The 20064-nt window shown below is 39.7% G+C and overlaps 2 protein-coding genes across 5 annotated transcripts in view; one reads left to right on the top strand and one right to left on the bottom strand.

Annotated features, from left to right (window-relative positions):
* The window catches only part of LOC114486964 (SCAN domain-containing protein 3-like), a 332132-nt gene that overhangs the window by 17849 nt on the left and 294219 nt on the right, over positions 1 to 20064 (bottom strand). For 3 of the 4 annotated variants that reach the window (XM_055086238.1, XM_055086244.1, XM_055086233.1), the window contains one exon: positions 6932 to 7349. The gene's annotated coding sequence lies outside the window, so the exon portion shown is untranslated. Of the gene's footprint in view, positions 1 to 6931; positions 7350 to 20064 lie in introns of those variants that run through there. The other variant, XR_008617933.1, reaches the window with a different exon arrangement.
* Positions 1 to 20064, top strand: part of CYYR1 (cysteine and tyrosine rich 1) — a 121164-nt gene that overhangs the window by 68343 nt on the left and 32757 nt on the right.

Genomic DNA, 20064 nt, shown 5'->3' with positions numbered 1-20064 from the left:
CAACTACTGAGCCCGCACACCAGAACTACTGAAGCCTGGGCGCCTAGAGCCCATTCTCTGCAACAAGAGAAGCCACCGCAATGAGAAGCCCACGCACCACGACGAAGAGTAGCCACTGCTCGCTGCAACTAGAGAAAGCCCATGTGCAACAACAAAGACCCAACGCAGCCAAAAATAAAATAAATAAAATAAATATATTTTAAAAAAATAATAATAAGATGGGGCAATTCCCTAAAAAAAAAAAAGATAAACCTAAGCAGGAGTAACGTAAGGAGCCCCTACCCAATATTTGGGACTCAGCTCGGTCACCCTATTGGTAGGAGTTCAGCTCTGATCTTGAGTGTTGTTTCTGTCTTTGGCCTTTGGCCCAGTCACCTCCTCAGAACCCCAGTCTTTCTAAGACCAAGTCTCTATCTTCTTGTCAAACTCCACAGCCCCCACTTTATTCTCTTTTCTGTTGTCTCTGCTGCCCTGGACCGTGTTCTGGTTAATAGAATCTTGCTATTTATAATGAACATCACCCAAGTTTAGGGCCTGACTGGTCTTCAGCGTGAGATCACCTGCTTCTGGATTGGGTCTTCGGCTTGTGCCCTTCAAAGCTCTTGTTTGTTTTTTATGGAACTGAGCCACCCCTCCCCACAGAAGCTTTTTTAGAGCACTGACTTGGGTCTTTTGCCATGTCACTGGAATTTCCCTTGGACCCTGCAACTAAGGAAGTATGTGATTGCATGTGTACTCAGCCCTGGGGTGGTTCCTGGCACTAGTCCCTTGGGCTACAGGGATCTGTACCAGGCCTGTCCACATCCACACCATTCTTAAAGGTACAAAGATGAGTACAAGTCTTATACTTAAGGATCATATAATAGAGTAAGGAAAATGAGACAAGTGCATGACTAAGCACAGTGCAAGGCAGGATATGGTAAGTGTGTCAGAGAAGCGAGAATTCATACAAGAAATCACATTAGGTTGACAAATTTCTGAACTGCCATGTTGAAAACGACATTTGAGCTGGGTTCTAAGTGTTAGATATCAAAGAGAAGCACGCAGCTAGAACAAAGAAGCAACATAAACAGACAAAAGGTACCAAGGAAAGGGTAAGTAGTGATGTGAAGGCTAGAGAGAATCTGGTCTGGGACTAGTATTAGAGATCAAGGCTGTAGTATACAGCCATACAGGCTATGCACTGCCCAACTCCACAAGGTCCCATTCTTACACATTGGGGGTTGACAAACGTTTTCTGTTTTATCTGGCCAGATAGGAAATATTTTAGGCTTTGCAGGCCATGTAGTCTTTGTTGTAACTACTCAACTCTGCCTCTGTAGCTCAAGAGAAGGCAAAGACAGTATGTAAACAAAGGAGCATGGATGTGCTCCAATAAAACTTTATTTATGGACATTGAAATTTGAATTTCACAAAATTATTCTTTTGATTTTTTTCAGCCATTTTAAAATGTAAAAGAAAACCTGTTCTTAGTTAATAGGCTTTACAAAAATAGGCAGCAGGCCAGGTTTGGTCCTCAGGTTATAGTTTGCCAACCCTGAGATAGACTCAATGTGAATGATACTCCTGGATTGTAAGACACAGTGGCCATATGGAAAGCCATTGGTGGTGTTTATTAAAGACAAGCTTAATACTGTCAAAGCTAGATAAGAGACAGATGTGAGATAGGAAACCAATTCTTTTCTTTCTTTTTTTTTTTGAGGAGGCTAGTTCTGAGGTTGCTGTCATAGATCAAGCTGTGTGTGTGTGTGTATGTGTGCGCGCACGCACGCGCGTGCACTATTTTTTGACACATTTTTGAACTGCTATGTAGAAAGTGACTTTTGACCTAGACTTTGTTTTTCTACACTCTCTATTCCAAAATGACTGTACGGTGTATGACCGTCAGCCTGGCACTGTGACCAGCTCTCTGAATGTCTTTTACAAAAGAGGATGGCAGAAGTGTCTAAAGAGAATAAAAGGAGAAAAGCAGTCATTCTCAAGGTTGTAACAGTGGGGGAGGGTGGGACCCAAACCCTTGAGTCAAAGCAGTGGCGTAAGTTGTCGGCAAGAGGAAACAAAGGAGCATTCACTTTATGATATCCTGGTCCTATTTTATCACAGCGTCACATAAAACATCTTACAAAATTCACCATGCTTTCTGTTACTCTGCATTTGAAAAGCCAGCACTTCAGCAGGTGTCAGACATCTTGGTTCAGTTACCTTCTGCTTCAGAAAGCTTTATTTCATTGTAGATATGCTGTCTGCATTCCAGCACGTGGCCGGGGGTATCTGTTTGTGGCTGGCCTTATGGGATCCTTTTCTCTTGCTTATCACATCAGTTATGTGGGCCAGTGACTAGGCAGGAAAACTCCACGACACGGTTCAATTAGAAAATTCTCATAGGGATTTTTATATGTTAGTTACCCTAATACCGACTGGTTTACAGTCTTTAACATTTCAGGCTAGCCATCTGTAATCTTTACAAAATAGTAAAGATGTTCCTAATGTTTATTATCTGTGTGTGCAGTACTGTTACTAGCAGCAAGAGACAGCTTCTAAACTACAATAATGGGTGGAGGTCATACCTAGGCAAATATATGCTTAATATGGGAAATACTTTTCTATTAGATATAGCTACATAGAAATGGAATGAACTTTCTCGTAGATAGTAAATAGGATGCTAAGTCAATAAGAAATTCTCCTTAAGGACAATGTATTAATTTGGTAGGATACTGGAACAGGTGACTTGGACTCCCCTTACTGTAATGTTGTAGGAGTCCACTGACTTTTCCAGAGAACCCAAAGCATATTTTAATAGTAGAATCTACATCTTTGAGTATTTTGCATTAAATGTATTTAAAAGATTACATTTGTTATTTACAACATTTCTTTGAATAGAGGAGATGGACAAATAGGTGTCATTATTATCATTATTAACATTTTATCATCATCAATGATCTTGAGGTACTAACAAAATAATTATTTATAAATTCAGTATCTTTTTGAAGTCTGACAACACAGGTACTCATGAATTACCCAAATCTATAAAAACCTACTAAAAGATTTTGATAACTTCCTAAATACATTCCAAAGAGATTTTTCAAATAGCTGACAGTTGGCCAGTGTTACACCTGATCCTAAATACACATCAGTCCTTGGAACATAGGGTTGATGTTGTCGCCCAATTGCTGGTCCAAGTGTGGAGGCCATATGTGTAGACCGTGGAGCCATAAGATGCAAAGGGGCTGGATTACTTAGTCACTACATAGAGGAGAGCTGTCGTGGTGAGTCACCTAACTTAAGCAGACTTCAGTTAAGGAAGAAATAAACTTTCTCATTTAGTCACTGAAATTTGGGGGCTTGTCACAACGGCACAAACTCAGCCTATACTAACGTAATTCATCTAGATCTTTTCTGCAGCTCCTATCATCACTTTATCATTATGTCCTAATAGGCCATGATCTCTAATTAAGATGTTTAAGAAAGTACAAAAACTGCTCTTCGGTGCTATGGAGAAAATAAGGCAGGAGAGGTGATAGGGATTGGTTACGGTTTTGGTGCCTTTAGGTGTTTACACTGAGTGGTCAAGGAAGGACTCACTTAAGAGAGAACTTTTGACCAGTGACTCAAAGCCATGCAGATATCTGCAGGAAATGCATCCTAGGCAAAAGGGACTATTCAATCATCTGATGTTTTAGGAGAAGCAAAGAGACCAGTGTAGCTGAAAGGCAGTGACTGCAGGAGGAGGCAAGTAATGAGAAATGAAGTTAGAGGGGGAAAAATAAGCACATTATAGAGGGCATCGTGGGCTGTTATAAGGACTTTGGCTCTTACTCTGAGTGAAATTGGAAGCCACTGGAAAGTGTGGTGCTGTGTCGTGACATGGTTTGATTTATATTTTTAAAGAATTGTCTTCTAAAAGCATATTTATGACACTAAAACGTTATTTACAATGGATGATGTTGTTGCAATATAATCCTGGCTTCACTCATGTGTCGTTATGATCCTTGACTAATTCTCACCAATCCAATACTGGTGGTACTAACTTACAGTGCAGACTATATTGATGACAATCAGACTTCCATCTAAGTTTCCCAATGATACCCTAGGCTGCAGTGACCTGATTTGAAACACTGCCATAAAGCTATCAAAGAAACCCTTGCAAGAGTCTTTATTCTCCTGAACCTCCACTGTAAATTGTCAAAAAGAGTTAGATATAATTTCATAGCATATGAAACCAGCACTTGGAGCATCCTAGACAGAGATGCATTGATCTCACAAACTGATTACTTCGTCATTTCCACCTGGATACACAAAAGACATCTTTTGGCTCAGTATATCCAAAAATAAAACCATTCCCCACTCCGATCTACCTACTGCAGACATTATGTTCACTGTATTCCTGTTTTCAGTTCAGAAAAACCCCATTACCACAGTAGTACAAGTCAGAAAACCCAAAGATTGGTAGCCATTTCTAAAAGTTCCTTCTCCTACACACCTTTCAAAGTCACCCCTTCCCCTTCCTTCCCCCAACACACCTTCAAATCTAGCCCCATTCCCTCTCTTGTGAACTGCTGAATCAGCCCCTAATGCATCTCTCAGGCTCCATTCTCTCATTGGACACTGCTAAAGGAGCATCTTTCTAAAATACAAATCTGGTGTGGCACCCTCCTCCTTGTAAAGAATGAGCTAAACTCTTTGGACTTAAAGATCCCTGACCATCAAGTTTTTGCCTGCATTTTACCACATCTAGATTGCAATTTTTGCTGCGCCACACAAAACTGCTTGTTGTTTTCCAAACCTCACAAGCAGTTTCATACATCTGTGACTTTGCGTATGCCCTCTGCTGGCATATTTCTTCACCTTGTCTAACTGCAAAATTGCTCCTGCTTTCAGCCTCTGCTTATATGCTATATCATTTGTGAAGTCTTCCCTGATGTCTCCTCCAGGGTGCCTCATGTGTAACTTTATTTCAATGGCGACTTTGAACTCACATCTGTCACCCCCATGAGGCAACTCTTTGTATGTCAAGCCCCTAAGACAGAGGCATAGTAGATACATAGTAAGTGCTCAGTCCATGTTGAATGAATTAATACTCCAAAATACCAGTCTGGCTCTGTTGCCTGGCACATAAGGAAGAGGATGTTATGTCTGTATTCCAACATCCTATGATGCTCAATGGGTAGAAAGTGGCATTATGCTGTCACATTGTTTGTGAAGGAAAATGTAGTAATTTCTTTCAGCAGTTTTTTGGATAAGTTGAACATAAACAATATTTTAATATTGAACTTGGGCTTATGGTTTTTTTTCTGGCGTTCTATTGTTCCAGATTGATTTATCTTTGTAACTCTTCTTTGGCTTGCAGCCAGTGTTATTAAATGATTACCATTCTCCTTAGGGCTGACCTCATTTTCTTGTTCACTGGATACTTTGGCTATGAAAGGGAAACGTGTTGAGAAAAATCAGCCTTTGGTTTCTTGGTTCATATGGGGATCTGAATTCTGAAATTTGTGTCAAAATAAATTTTATTTAAGAGAGCAGCTATCTAAAACTAATAATCTTTTTGATGCAATGGTAAATGGGATTGTTTCCTTTATCTCTCTTTCTCATCTTTCATTGTTAGTGTATAGGAATGCAAGCAAATAATGGAAAAACTAAAGATGTCCAATTTTCTTAAGAAATTACATTTCAGTAATACAGCATTGTTTAGTGTTTGTATTTGGCTCTTTTATTCTTATTACAGGACAGCGTATGCTCTGAGTTGGGACATTGCTATTTTTGCCTGATCAACTTGAAAGCCCTCTCTAGTTGGCATAAGGCATGTTTGGTTGAATACTGCAATAATATGCTGATATAACTGGTGGCTGAGTCATCGGTTTTTACAGGATTTGTACTGTAAAGAGCTGAGTCATATGTCTTGTGTCAAAATTGAGTGTGAATTTTAAAGCCAAAAGTAAAATGAACGCTTGAGCGTACTCAAGTGAAAAATCACAGCAACTTGTGGGCTGAGGGTTTTCATAGCTATTATTTGATTTTTTTTTCCAAGCTGCATTATTTTAGTCTTTGCATTTTCATGCAGCAAGTGGAAAAATCCAAGCTCAGAGCTCACTGTTATTGTTATGAAAAGGATTATGCTAGAAATGAGTCTAGTTCTCTGTGATTAGCTATAAACCTTGATCCCCTGCTTATTATGAGCTTCATTTGCTTGTAGAGTTTCCAGCGGCCAAGTGCTCAAATGAGGGCCCAGGGTCATTTTTGCAAGTGGGCAACCACTGAGATTAGGTAGAGAGCCCACAGAGGTCTCAGAACTTTTTTTCAGATAAATACCCAGAAGTGGAATTGCTGGATCTTATGGTAGTTCTATTTTTAATTTTTAGAGAAGCCTCCATACTGTTTTCCATAGGGGCTGCACCAATTTACAGTCCCACCAACAGTGGACAAATGTTCCCTTTTCTCCACATTCTCACCAGCTTTTGTTAGCTTGTCTTTTTGATGCCAGCCATTCTAACAGGCATGAGGTGATATCTCATGATGGTTTTAATTTGTGTTTCCCTGATGATTAGTGATGTTGAGCACATTTTCATGTACCCATTGGCAATTTGAATATCTTCTTTGGAAAAATGTCTCTTCAGGTCCTTTGCCCTTTTTTTATTGGAGATATATATGTGTGTGTGTATATATATATATATATATATATTGTTGTTGAGTTGTATGAGTTCTTTATATATTTTGGATATTAACCTATTATCAGATATATTATTTACAAATATTTTCTCTGATCCTATAGATTGCCTTTCCATTTTGTTGATTTGTGTGTGTGTGTGTGTGTGTGTGTATGATATGGAATTCTTATAGCCACATTTATTGTTCCTTTACTGTTGACTTTTTTTGCAATTGTCTTCATGCCATTTCGCTGAACTTGCTGTTCAAAAGTCCTCTGGACTAAAGAGAATGTTAATAGACAAACAAGAGCTAAAAAATACAGATATTAGAGCCTTTTAGAATAATTTTGAAAATTAATATAGATAAGCAATGGGGGGGCCTGAAATTTTCTCTTTTTTTTAAAAGCAAGTGGACTTTTAATTTTTTTGCCCCATCTCCCTTTGGCACGGATTTGTAAAATTTAGAATTTTCCAAAGGTTTTTTTTTTTTTTGTCCTTTGCACCCTACACTTTAGCTGTGAGGACCACCTGAATGGGTAATATCCAGACAAGTGTTTTATTGTGACTTTAAAAAAAATGTTACTTGATCGGTCGCAAGCTGATGATTTCTGTCAACTCCTTATTAGAAGTCTTAAATCTCCAAGAGGCCACCACAGTGAATGTTCTTCAAGAGTGGTCTCCAGGCAACAGGATTCCAGGAAGATACTGCAGAGGACACAAAAGTGAACACAAATAAGATGAGACACTGACTTTGTAAAAAGGAAGAATTCATTAAAAATATAGATGTATTTGAGAGATACACATCAGAGCATTCTAGTGTCTTGCAGAGAGGAGTTGAAAGGAAAAAATATAAGCCATAATTCATTTCTTAAATTAGAACATGGGATTTTTTAGTTATTGATTCAGGACTTGTTTAATAACATTTGAATTTTTGTCAATAAAATGTAAAGCTCATTAACATACTCTTAAAATAAAATTTTGGTCCAATTTTGATAGTATACCTCACATTACTGATATAAGTGGTTAAGGAAAGCAGGACTCAAATACTTGAAAGTCAAGAACAGACTCTAAATTTTCTCACTAATATCCTAAATAACTGAGGTCCCCGAATATTCTCTCCATTATAATAGTATCTCCCCGTGCTTTTAATGGTGACGAAATTACCCTACTGAAATTAGAATTAATGTCATAGAGACTGTTTTTGTGAACTCCAGTGTCGCTCTAAAATTGAACTTTGTGAAAAAAAGAAAAAGTAAGGTTAAGTCTGTTATGAGTTCCACCTACTTTTATCTTCCTTGTCCCACCTGCCTCCAGAATCAAGTATAAAACAGACACTTTTGACCACAGCAAATACACTCAGACCATATCTCTATGGAAGAATATAAACATTTGGGCAAAAATAAACAAGCACATGGGAATAAGGAATAAAAAGAAAAAATCATCATCAAAAATATTCATCTATAGGAACAGAGCACCAGCTGTTTCACATATGGTATTAAAGATAAGAAGAACTTAAATAAAATGTCTTAGCTTTAACATTAGCAACAGCTGACTGGTGTATTACAACATAAACAATATGAATTAGAAAATATATTTGGAGTTAAATATGTTATAAATAGACTTATGACACCTGTTTTATGTGTACAAGGAATCAGAGCCTTCTAAAAAGAAAAGACAGACACTGTAATAGCTTGTCCTTGTAGATACAAAGACCAAGAGAAATTGAAAGGGCCAAAATAATGTAACTGTTCTCTATACGCTGGAAGGTTTACAGCCTGAAATAATTAGTGTACAGGAAGGAAACAGTGACTTTAACTTTCTCTAAAAATATTTAAATTCATAAATAACTTGTTATTTTCTTATTGCTTTACAAATGTAACTTACTCTTCTTATCAAACTTGCTATGCATTTTCATCTGCTCCCTGAATATCCTTCAAAGCAAGCAACATTCAGATCCCCATTTCATCTCTATTTGCAAGACCGAAAACAAAAGCAGTTATCAAATTTATACATAGAGAATGAATTCTGCCCCATGCTGCATTTTGAATTGGGGAGGAAAGTATCCTTGCTCTCTTTGCTTTGGCTTTATTTCTGAACATTTCTGTCTTTAGTCCTTTGCCTTCCTATATAGACTATTCTAAATTTCCAAGACATGTTGCTTGAGTCATTACATCCTGGGTGCGGAAATCAGTGCTTTATTTTTAAAATTTAGCAGGATTTTTTAGAATGCAAAGAGTATTTCACTATTAATGGGTTTATGGTCTTGGAATGTCAGGTTTTGTTATTGCTTTTATTTTTCTACTCAGATATTATGCATATTCCTTTCTACCCTAAGGCATTGAGGTACTAGGGCAAGCAAGCCAAGCTCCTTTGCTGGATGTTTTTTCCATATTCATTAAAATACACTTATCCGTTGACACTTAATAATCAGCTCTCTCTCAGGATGTGCTCTTCATCTTCAGTACATTTTCCTGACCATCATTAATTCTTACAACACTTCAGACAGGTACCTAAGTGGGCATCACTGGTCAGATTTTCATTCAGTCTAACTGGGAATCCTTCCATCAAGGTGACAAAATGAAAGTGGGACCCATTATCTCCACTGTACAGATGAAGAAAACGAGCACAAAAGATTAAGTGGTGAAGCAAGGGGAAAGAGAGAGAGGCTGTGTGAACAGAGTGGAAACGCTTTTTCAAGCCCACAGCTCCCAGTCCTAGCTTGTTTGTGTTTGATCTTGTTACAAACCTCTCTCTCGACTGGGGAAAACAGATGGAACCAGATGGGATGCTTTAGAAACTTCTGTATAAACCTTTGTCCAAGAATTAATAAGAAGTGATATGATTAAAGGAAAACAAATAATCACACCATGATTTGTGATTCTCAGTTGAGCACTAGGGAATTGGTTGGCATCTATTCAGAACGGGCTTTTGCCACCTTATTGATATGGTTCTGAGGGAAAAATTGACTACTAGGATTTCTTAGAAGAAATATCCATCGTTGTTTTTGAACGTCTAAACAGTACATTGAACAAGCATGGTCCCACTGCCATTTTACAGGAAGCTTTCCCCTCTGATGGCTGAAACTTTGGCACATCTGTGGCTTTCCTGCTTAAAGTTAGTCCTCAAATCTTCTGAGTCTCAAAACACTCTCATTTGGCAAGGTTCAATGTCTAATTTGAGATGTCCGTAAGCATTTCAGACTTCATGCCAGACTTCTCCCCGTCTTCTAGCTGAGAACAGTAGTTGGTGGGTCACCTGTCTTCAGGGAGAGGGGCATGGCCAATTGCTCTCTTTTCCCACCCATTTCACACCCAGCACTCCCCCCTCCCAGGGCACCCCACCAGTGTGAGAGCTGCAAAGGGGAAGAGACAGAAGGAAGACATAGGAAAGTTCTGGCTCAGCTCTTGATACTTAACTGGATTCCTGCCCTCTGCTGGGTCCCTCTGACAGCAGCCCCTAGGACTCAGAGCTTCTCCCTTGCTGGCTTGGTGGGCTTGCTGTCAACCATTTCAGGTGGCCCCTGTCCCTTCCCCCTCTACCACCTCTGGCCTTCCATCATCCACTCCACACAGACTCAGCAGTCTCCCCTGTTGCAGCCCCGCTGCCCCCTGGTGGTTCTCTCAGGACCTAGAACAGCTCCCAGCTGACTCTTTATCCCACATAGCCCACATCTAGTCCATAGATAGATAGTCACATTCCTTGCCTGTTCTGGACTGAATGTTTGTCCCCTACCTCCAATTCATATGTTAAGCTCTAGTCCCCAGTGTAATGGTATTTGGAGGTGGGGCCTTTGGGAGATAATTAGGATTAGATGAGGTCATGAGCCTGGAGACCCCATGGTAGGATTAGTGCCCTTTGAAGAAGAGGAAGAGACACTAGAGCTTTCTCTCTCTGCCATGTGAGGACACAGTGAGAAGGCAGTCATCTGTAAGACAGGAAAGGGCTCCTTGATCTTGGACTTCCCAGCCTCCAGAATTGTGGGAAAATAAATGTCTGTTGTTTAAGTCACCCAATCTATGGTATTTCTTACAGCAGCCCGAGCTGACTAAGGCACTGCCCTGTGTTTGGCTCGGGTATAAATTCCCCAGAACCAGCCCTTTTACCCCTTTTCCCTTCACTGCCATAGACCCTTCCTCTGGCCAGAAAATACTGCATTCTGTTCATTTTTCCTCCCTTTCCAATTTTCCTTCAAATTGCTCAAGACCATAATTCTTATCCTTCAGCCAGTCTGGTCCATTCACTGGTATTTTGGCATTCCCTGTGCATTCAGACCAAGCAGCTTTTCACTAATACAACCTCCTGCCTGTCTGCCCAACTTCATTTCCGGTTTCACTCATGAATGCCCTTAGATCCTGCTCTACTGGACTTCTGCAGTGTCCCAAATGCCCTGTGTTCTCTCCCTCCTCCAGTGTCTTTCTCTTGCTTTACTGTATTTGTTTCCTATGGCAGCTGTTACAGATTACCAAAAACTGTAGCTTAAAACAATAGAAATTTGTTCTCATAGTTCTGGGGGCAGAAGTCTCAAATCAAGGTGTCAGCAGGGCTGTGTTTCCTCTAGAGGCTTTAGGGAAGAGTTTTTTCTCACCTTGTCCAGTGTCTAGTGTTGGTTGACATTCCTTGGCTTGTATTCAGACTTCTGCCTCCGCGCTCACATTGCATTCTCCTCTTCCGCCTGTCAAGTCTCCCCAGTGTGTCCTTCATAAGATGTTTGTCATTGGAGTTAAAGTCCACCCAGATAATCCAGGATGATCCCTTGGTCTCAAGATCCTGAATTTAATTATATCTGCAAAGGCCCTTTCCAAATAAGGTAATGTTCACAGGGCCTGGGAATTAGGACATGGACATACCTTTTGGAGGACCACCATTCAACCCACCATGCTTGGCGGTGCCTTTTCTCACCTCCCAACTGGTATCTCTGTCTCCACTCTTGTCTCAGCAATCCCTTTGTCACTGTCACTGACATCCTCCTGAAACACAACTGTCTTCTTGCCACTGATGCCCCTGCTTTATAGTCTCCCTTTTACCATGGTTTTCAGGGCCCTTCATGACCTCATTGCTGTTTAGCTCCCCAAGCCTATCTGCAGCCATTAGTCAAACACCTTCCTACCATCAAAGCTGTAGACAGTACTTGCTCTACTGATCTTCTCTCTCTTAAAATGTGCCCTACTCTCTCCCGATTTCCCACAGGTTGTTGCCTCTTCATGAATCCTTTGTTTTCTTTCTTGACTAATTCACCTTTCAAATCTCATTTTAATTACACTTCCTTAATATTCCTAAATAGCTTATTATCTAACTGTCTTTCTTCCATGGTAGAGGTCAAAGCAGATGCTTTCTGGATTAACTGCTGCACCCACAGCTCCTAGACAAACAGATGAATGGGTACTTCATCCAGAGCTGATGAATATACGAAGAGACACGTTCCTCACTCTTTTTTCAATAACTTATCAAATGTAAAAGATGGGAATCTTGTCAAACTGATGCCAAATTTAGCTGCTTGGAGTTTAAAACCAAATGAAAATATATGATATCAATGAAATGGGAACTCAACTTGAGATCCAATTTAGACATTTTAATTCGGCGGAGGGCATAAAATCAATATTTACACGTGGGTCTCCTGAAAGACCCATGTTTTGCTTGTCTTTCAGTGTAGAAAAGAATGTGTGTTTCTTAGGCATTTTGAAACATAATATTTAGGAGCCTTGATCTTAAATTGATTAATTCCCCCAAAAGCAATTAGTTTCACATTATCATGCTGTCAGAGGGAGTATGTACGATGCTTTCTGAGGTTGGTCTTATGGACGTAAGCCACACTTCACTGAGTCCATGGCATTTAAATAACTTGAACTTAAAATGTAAAAGATCAAATTATATTTCTTAGCCCCATGTGATACTAGAATTTCCCTTAGGGAATAGTAAAGGAAGCAAAGTAGTAGCAGAAGGGAAAAATAAAGGTCAAGATTTATAGAACAGAGCCCAAAGTTTCTGTGACCATTTTTCTTTGTACGCATGCTTCTGATATCCCTCTTGCTAGCTGATTTGCTTTTAAAAAATGACCTTGTCTTTCTTACAGAATCAAATCCAAATTCTTGTTAAAGGGTCTATTTTATGGTCTATGAATTGAGTAATACAAGATTGATGAAACAATCTTTGAAATCATGAACTAGTGAATTCACTGGCATAATTCCAAACAGTTTACATAAAATAAGTTCTTGGTGTTGTTCCCTGGAATTTTTATGATTTAGATTTCCTGATGAGGGTACATTGGTTAGGAAAGGCTCATTGGCAAATTAAAGCTGAGCAAATGTGAGAATATTTTAAGGACCAGTCAAAATTATTAAGACTGTTGGCTTTGATTTCAAGTAAAGAAGAAGAAACAAAGAGCCTTGATGCCAGTAAATTGAGTACTTTTAGTAACCTTCCTACATCATCAAAACCAAGTAATTAATATGTTAGTGTCCAACAATGCCTTTCATTACTAGTAGATATTTTCAAGTTTGTCATTCCACTGGACCTTAGTGGTCCAAAAACAGGAGAAATTTGAGGAACAGTTATAAATGACTAAAGGAAGTTAAGGTACACATTGCCATTAAGATTCACTCACATCTGATAGGAAATTAATCTTTCTTGCTGAATGTGGGACAGGTCAGCAGTAGAACAGGGCATTGGATAAATAAGAGGTCTGAACCAACTGGCAATTTCTAGGTTGCTGAACTAAATTCTCTCCCCATTTGGGAAGCACCGATCTGCCTATTTTCACAGAATCAAACATATATCAATTGTTCAGTTTCTTTATTTCTATAACATTTTGTTAATATTTTACTAGTTTTGTATATTACCAATCAGAAATATTTTTCTATGCTGAATATTCATGTGTACACCTATGATTTCTTCCCTTATTTTAAGTGCATTTAGTAGACTGAGAATATGATACGGAATGAGGACAGAAAAGAAAATAACAGTAATATTCATAATGATATTTATTCTGTGTAAGTTATGTAGATGGAAATGTTTTGACTGAAATCACTATCTCTTTTTTTGTTGAGAAATTGCTGCTAAAATCACTTCTTTTGCCAATTTCACATATCTGAGTCCACTTGGTGTTTCTTTCCCCTGAGCTCTATCCTTCGCTTCCTGAACCAATTTCAAAGGAGACAGAAAGCTTTTAGGCAGCTTTAGGTCTCTTTGTTACTCCAACTCATTGATTCCTAATTCTGGCTCTATATTAGCACAACCAGGGTAACTTAAAAAATATAATCTCTGGATCTCATCCCCAGAGATTCTAATTTCATTGATTTGGTTTACAGGTGTCAATATTGTTGTGTGACTTAATTTCAATCTAACATGAAGCCAGAGTTGGGGACCAGCCTTCACTCGGAGGCAACATGGGATTGGCTCTCATATTCTTTACCAAATCAGGTGCCTTGTGGGGCCCATTCAGCTCTGTCACTCGAGGAGCCTGAGACCCACACCTGATTCCTTACAAGTTTCATCTGTTTTAGGAGGCAGTATTTCCAGGGCCCACCACGGGACTTATATTTTGTTGCCTGAGTTGAAACCACTTATGATGTCTCATCCTGATAACGAAATTCTTGCGCCCAAAACTGAAGCTCAGAGACGTCAGGTCACAGAGGTCGTCAGTGGTGGAAACAAGATTTATACATCGGTATGCTGAATCCACATCCTGTGCTCTGAGTCACAACACCGATGCCTTAGTCACGATAGCTAGGCTATGCTGCAGAAACAGATAAACTCTGAAATCTCAGTGGCTCAACCCAACGCCATATTATTTTTTGATCACATCAGCGGCTCACCTGTGTGGGTCTCCCTGACGCCATGGCTCAGGGACACTGCCTCCTTCCATATTGTGGACTCACCATCCCAGAATCCTTTGCTTCCAGCCACCCAGGCTGGGGTAGTGAAAGGAGGTGAGGAAGGAACACCACCTCTTAACCTATCTTGACAGGAAGTGATGCATCTCTTCCTTCAGTAGTTTGTTGGGGAGAATTAGTCACACAGCCCCTCCCTTCCAAGATGCATGGACAGCTGGGAAATGTAGAGGAGCAGGTAGCTCTTACTGTCTCCACAGCAACGATGCGGCCAGCACTCACCTGCCTTAGATGGACCCGTGGAACTAAAGATTATGACCCCCTTAATTCTCTGTTTCTGTGTTTCTTCTTGTTGGATCCACCTCTCTGCCCAGTCTGCAGTAATTTGGTCAGAAGAATCTTGACTTTATGGTGATGACCCACACTGTAATTTGCTAGTCTTCCCATCCACACAGGTAATATAAGTTACTTAAGTAACTACTGTTTACCTCATCCCACCAGACTACACAGCTTATGTTGGCTAGTTATCTTCTCCCCAGTAAGAGAACTGTCATTTTTTGGGCCACTCCTCCTAAATTTTAACTGTACTATTAGATGCAACAGGATGAAGTCTGCCTAAAAAGAGACAATACTGATGTAATACCACTCTAGTGGTTCAAACCAGGCATAATTCCCTCCCTGTATGTTGCATGGCTATAAGAGTGAGTAGCTCCCTGGCCCACTGGAATTTCAAAGAATACAGTGAAACATTCAAGCACATTATAATAGCTGCTCCTAAAATTGCAAGAATCCATTTGATTTTTTAATCTTTTATTCTATTTTTAAAAAATCATGTAAAATATCTTCCACACCAACTGTTGTGTCATGGTATAGCTATTTTTGCCAAGGTCTTTGAGACAAAACTATGACTTTCCAAAGTAGACATAATTAATAAAGAGTTGGCTTGATAATATGCATGAGTGTATGCAGTTATAATTACTCACTTAAAATACTGAATACTACCTTGATGATTTTTACACCTCCACAGACTTGAGATTGTTGCTTATATTGACAATAAATGAGATAAGAATTATTGAGAAGAGGTATTCTCTTTCTATTCAGAATTGGAGGTGATATTGCGGAAGAGACTTGCATGAATAAATATAGCTTAAATTACAGTTAGCCAATATTCATTTTCTTGGACTGTAATTAATTATCACACTGAATTTTAACTTGCTTCTAATCTTTATTCAGTGTTCATTAGGTTGAGATTTCCACCTCGGCTTTGCTTTCCTTTCTTGAACTGCAGCAGCTGTATTATTAAAGTGGAATTTCTGCTAATTAGTTGTGGTACTGGGGAGCTGGAGGGGACATCGGGCATCATCTGATCCAATTAAGATTCTAACTGCACAAAGACTTGGATCGGAAGATCAGACTGCATGAAGCAATCTAAGAATAACTCAAAGACTATATTTTTAATTTATGTTTTACAGAGGTTTAAGGACATGCATTTCAGAGAAGGGCAATTAAGAGTTCACTGATTATACAAATAAAACAAAGCTATCTATGCATGCTCATTATGCTAAAAGTTTATGTAATGCAATATTAAAGAGTACATATGCTTTTTATAAACATACTCATCTTTGGAAAACACACTTGGTTGAAATCAGACCAGTAGACAACAAGGGTAAGCAAAGTTTATCTCCTGCCCTCTGACACCTTCTGGGCCTGACACTTCCCTTCTTTCCTATGAAAGGTCAGAGCTTTCCCTCTGCAGAGGTCCCTTTGAGAGAGATAAGAGATCTGGTGAACTAAATCTACTGAAGTGTCCCACAGTTACAGGGAATTATTCAGTAATGGAAAAGATGCCTCCAGACTTAGTGACTTTTAAGTGCTGGGACTGTCCACGAGCTTTGCATGCCTGCATATAGCACAGAGTTATAATAATCTTTTAGGAGATTGAATTTGATGACCTGAAGGTACCGCTAACTTTACCTTCCATGTTATATGTTCTGAGTTTTTGAACTCCCTCCTCCCCACCTTCTTCTTCCCTGCCCCACTCTCATTGTCAGGTTCAGTCTTTCACCACGTTTTGCCCAGATAATTACAATGGTCTTTCAATAGGACCACTTGGGTACAGCCTGGTACCCATTAAATCCACCCTTCACATGACTCTTAGATGGATCCATGCTTGCAGGTTTTCACTTATTTTTGCATTAACTCCAATAAAAAGGTCAAGTTCTTTACAGTGTTATTGAAGACCCTCCTAATTGCCCCACCAAACCCCTGCTTTTTCTCCAGCCTCATCTGCGTCTTTTCTCTTTCAGCAACTCTCAATTTTTCATGGTCCCTTAAACATGTCACAATATCTTACATTCCTATGGCATTTATACCTTGTTCCTTTGATCTTAAATGTGTTTCTGCTCTAATCCCCTCAATCTCCGTTGATTAATTCCTCATCTTCCTTTAAGATTCAGAAGGGGTTACCTCCTTCAGGAATCCATCCATCCTCAAGCACTCCCCAAACATGCATATACACCTGCACCTTCTTTCAGTGATATACATTCTCACACACACCCATCTCTACTCACACACACACTCGCACACTTTCTATACTCTGCTGTCATAGAACCTACTCCATGCTTCCCGTTTGCCATCAATGCTGTGCATTATAATTATTTATATACGTGCAAATGTGTCTTCCCCAGGCTATGTCTTCCTTGAAACGCTAACATTATATAATGTTATATAATTTAAGATTCTTTGAAATAAGGTCTTTCAAAATCCTTATAGTCCCAAACCTCTGTGTTTGTCTAAAGTTACTTTTCTGACTTTCTGGTACCATGTATATATTCAGGTGAAGGATGAACAGAACTGAGATTTGTCTCTATCCGTCCTTCATTCTTTTTTTTTTTAACATCTTTATTGGAGTATAATTGCTTTACAATGGTGTGTTAGTTTCTGCTTTATAACAAAGTGAATCAGCTATATATATATATACACATATCCCCATATCGCCTCCCTCTTGCGTCTCCCTCCCACCCTCCCTATCCCACCTCTCTAGGTGGTCACAAAGCACCGAGCTGATCTCTCTGTGCTATGTGGCTGCTTCCCACTAGCTATCTATTTTACATTTGGTAGTGTATATACGTCCATGCCACTCTCTCACTTCATCCCAGCTTACTCTTCCTCCTCCCCGTGCCCTCAAGACCATTCTCTACATCTGTGTCTTTATTCCTGTCCTGGCCCTAGGTTCCTCAGAACCGGTACATGACTCTTTTTGAATTATGGTTTTCTTCATTCTTTATAATCCTAGCTTACAGCCCTAAACTCAGACTTGGGCTTGGAATCCTAATGTCAACTATACAAAGTTATCTTGTGTGTGAATGACTGTGTCATTGTTTGCCAAATTCTTGCCTCTGCTCCTGAATTGACCACCTCTATTTCCCCCACGTGTTTCTGCATTGGTTACATAGAGCAGGTCTGGGGACAGGCATTTGACCCAAGCTGGGCTAATCGTGGTATTCTTGGCCTTGGCAAAGTGGACTGTTCTATAGGAGGGTCCCCAACTCCACCTGAGCCATTCACATTCCTTCTCTGGGATTGAATCTACTGTAATGAGACATGATTGAAATCCGTTTTCCTCCCATGGATAATTATACGGCATAAAACTCAGAAACTGTTTGTAGCTATTTGATTGATGAAGAAAGCAAGAATAACTCAAGCCAAAAAGTACCCTTTGAGAACTGGTGGGTTTGCACTTATCTCCACTGATCAAATTTTCTCAACAAATGCCCAATTCCTATGTTAGATTCGTAAAATGAATTCAATGAAGATAAAATGCATATAATAATAGTAATATTAATAGTAGCAATTAAATGTTTTTTCCAGATATATATGATTATATATGAACATATTTAATTTTAATTTAGGAAAACAAGAATCTGAGTGAAGATTCCCTGAACTATATTACTTGACATACTCTGTATACTCGGTGGATTCCAGATGTCATGATCTGATTAGCTGTGATGAGGATGTATTGCTTGTTAATGACTTTAAGAATCATTAAAGTGAGTATGAGGCTAGATTCTATGAGGCAGCCAAAGTGTGACAGTTCTGATCAACCACATTAGGCTCGTGCAGGTGAGGTTGTGAACAAGACTTTCAGAGAGGTGAGATCAGGCAGCCTCCCTTGGGTCTGGGCAGCCCCAGCCTGAGAGAGTTGTGTGCAGATAATAAATGTCAGAACTGAGCAAATCATTGGCAGAACTAGAATGGAGACCTTCCTGCAGACGGTGACCAGTTGCAGGTTTGTCTCGGCAGAGGATGGGGACTTGCTAGGGTCCAGGAAGAGGACCACAGTTGTCTGAGTGGGCTGGCTACCTTGTAATGTATAGTCTAGCAGTTGACAGAGCCACATGTGAAAATACTGTATTTGGTGGTCCATGGTCTCACTGCCAGGGGTCCATTACATCATCAAGGTCTGTTACCTGTTTCAGCAGTTAATCTGGAAAGGTTTACAACCTCCACCCCAGTTCTATGGCAACCTTATTAAATTTTCAAATGTCCAGGCCTAAAAGGTAGTTGCTGTTCTGCCAGATCAATAATTATATAAGCCTCCATATTTATTTGAAACTCTCCATGCTGGTGTCAATGGAAAGGAAATCGGATTATTCTGAGGGTTCTGATTTTCATAATCAGATTCAGTATCTTAAATCTTATATGCTCTCAGGACTTATATCTCAACAAATGGATTTTTAATAGAAATCTTTAGAGTTAGTGTTAAAAAAAAACGGGTTTGTGATTTTTTTCTACTTAAAATATGATTAAAAGGTACAGGAAGAAAAAGAAGAAAGTCCTGTCTAAAGTAAACATCATAAGCAAGTTAAGGTAATTAGCTCAGTGTGAAGTTTCAGCAAAGGTCACTTCAAAGGGTGAACTGTGCCAAAGCATTATAAACTAAGTCTAGAAGTAATTGGGAAATTTTTAGTTTAGAAGGCAGAAGGCAAGGAAACCTGTGTGGCTTGCCTTCTGTCTGTATCTACTTAAATCTAGTTTATGATTCCCTGTCTCATTTATTCTTCATTTCAAGACATTGTTTTAAAAATTTTTCCCTTGTGATGAGAACTCTTAGGATTTACTCTTTTTTTTTTTTTTAAACGGCAAAGAGCTTCTCGCTTCCGTGGCTTCTCCCGTTGCGGAGCGGGGCCACTCTTCATCGCGGTGCGCGGGCCTCTCACTATCGCGGCCTCTCTTGTTGCGGAGCACAGGCTCCAGACGCGCAGGCTCAGTGGTTGTGGCTCACAGGCCTAGTTGCTCCGCGGCATGTGGGATCTTCCCAGACCAGGGCTCGAACCCGTGTCCCCTGCATTGGCAGGCAGATTCTCAACCACTGCGCCACCAGGGAAGCCCCATTTCAAGACATTTTTATGGACTGTATATGGTACAGCAAGGGACAATCATCCACATGGAAGATATTCCGCACTCCTGCCTCTCATTTACTACCCAATGCAATCAGTCATCAGGTCTCAAGGTTTCAATTTCCCAAACATTCCAGGAATCTTTTCTCTCCTCTTCTTCTCTGCTTCCTAAGGAGACTTTGTTCATCTTTATAT

Source organism: Physeter macrocephalus, chromosome 1, assembly GCF_002837175.3.
Source record: "Physeter macrocephalus isolate SW-GA chromosome 1, ASM283717v5, whole genome shotgun sequence".
NCBI classification, from domain to species: Eukaryota; Metazoa; Chordata; class Mammalia; order Artiodactyla; family Physeteridae; genus Physeter; species Physeter macrocephalus.
This window is presented reverse-complemented; position numbering and strand designations above follow the sequence as displayed.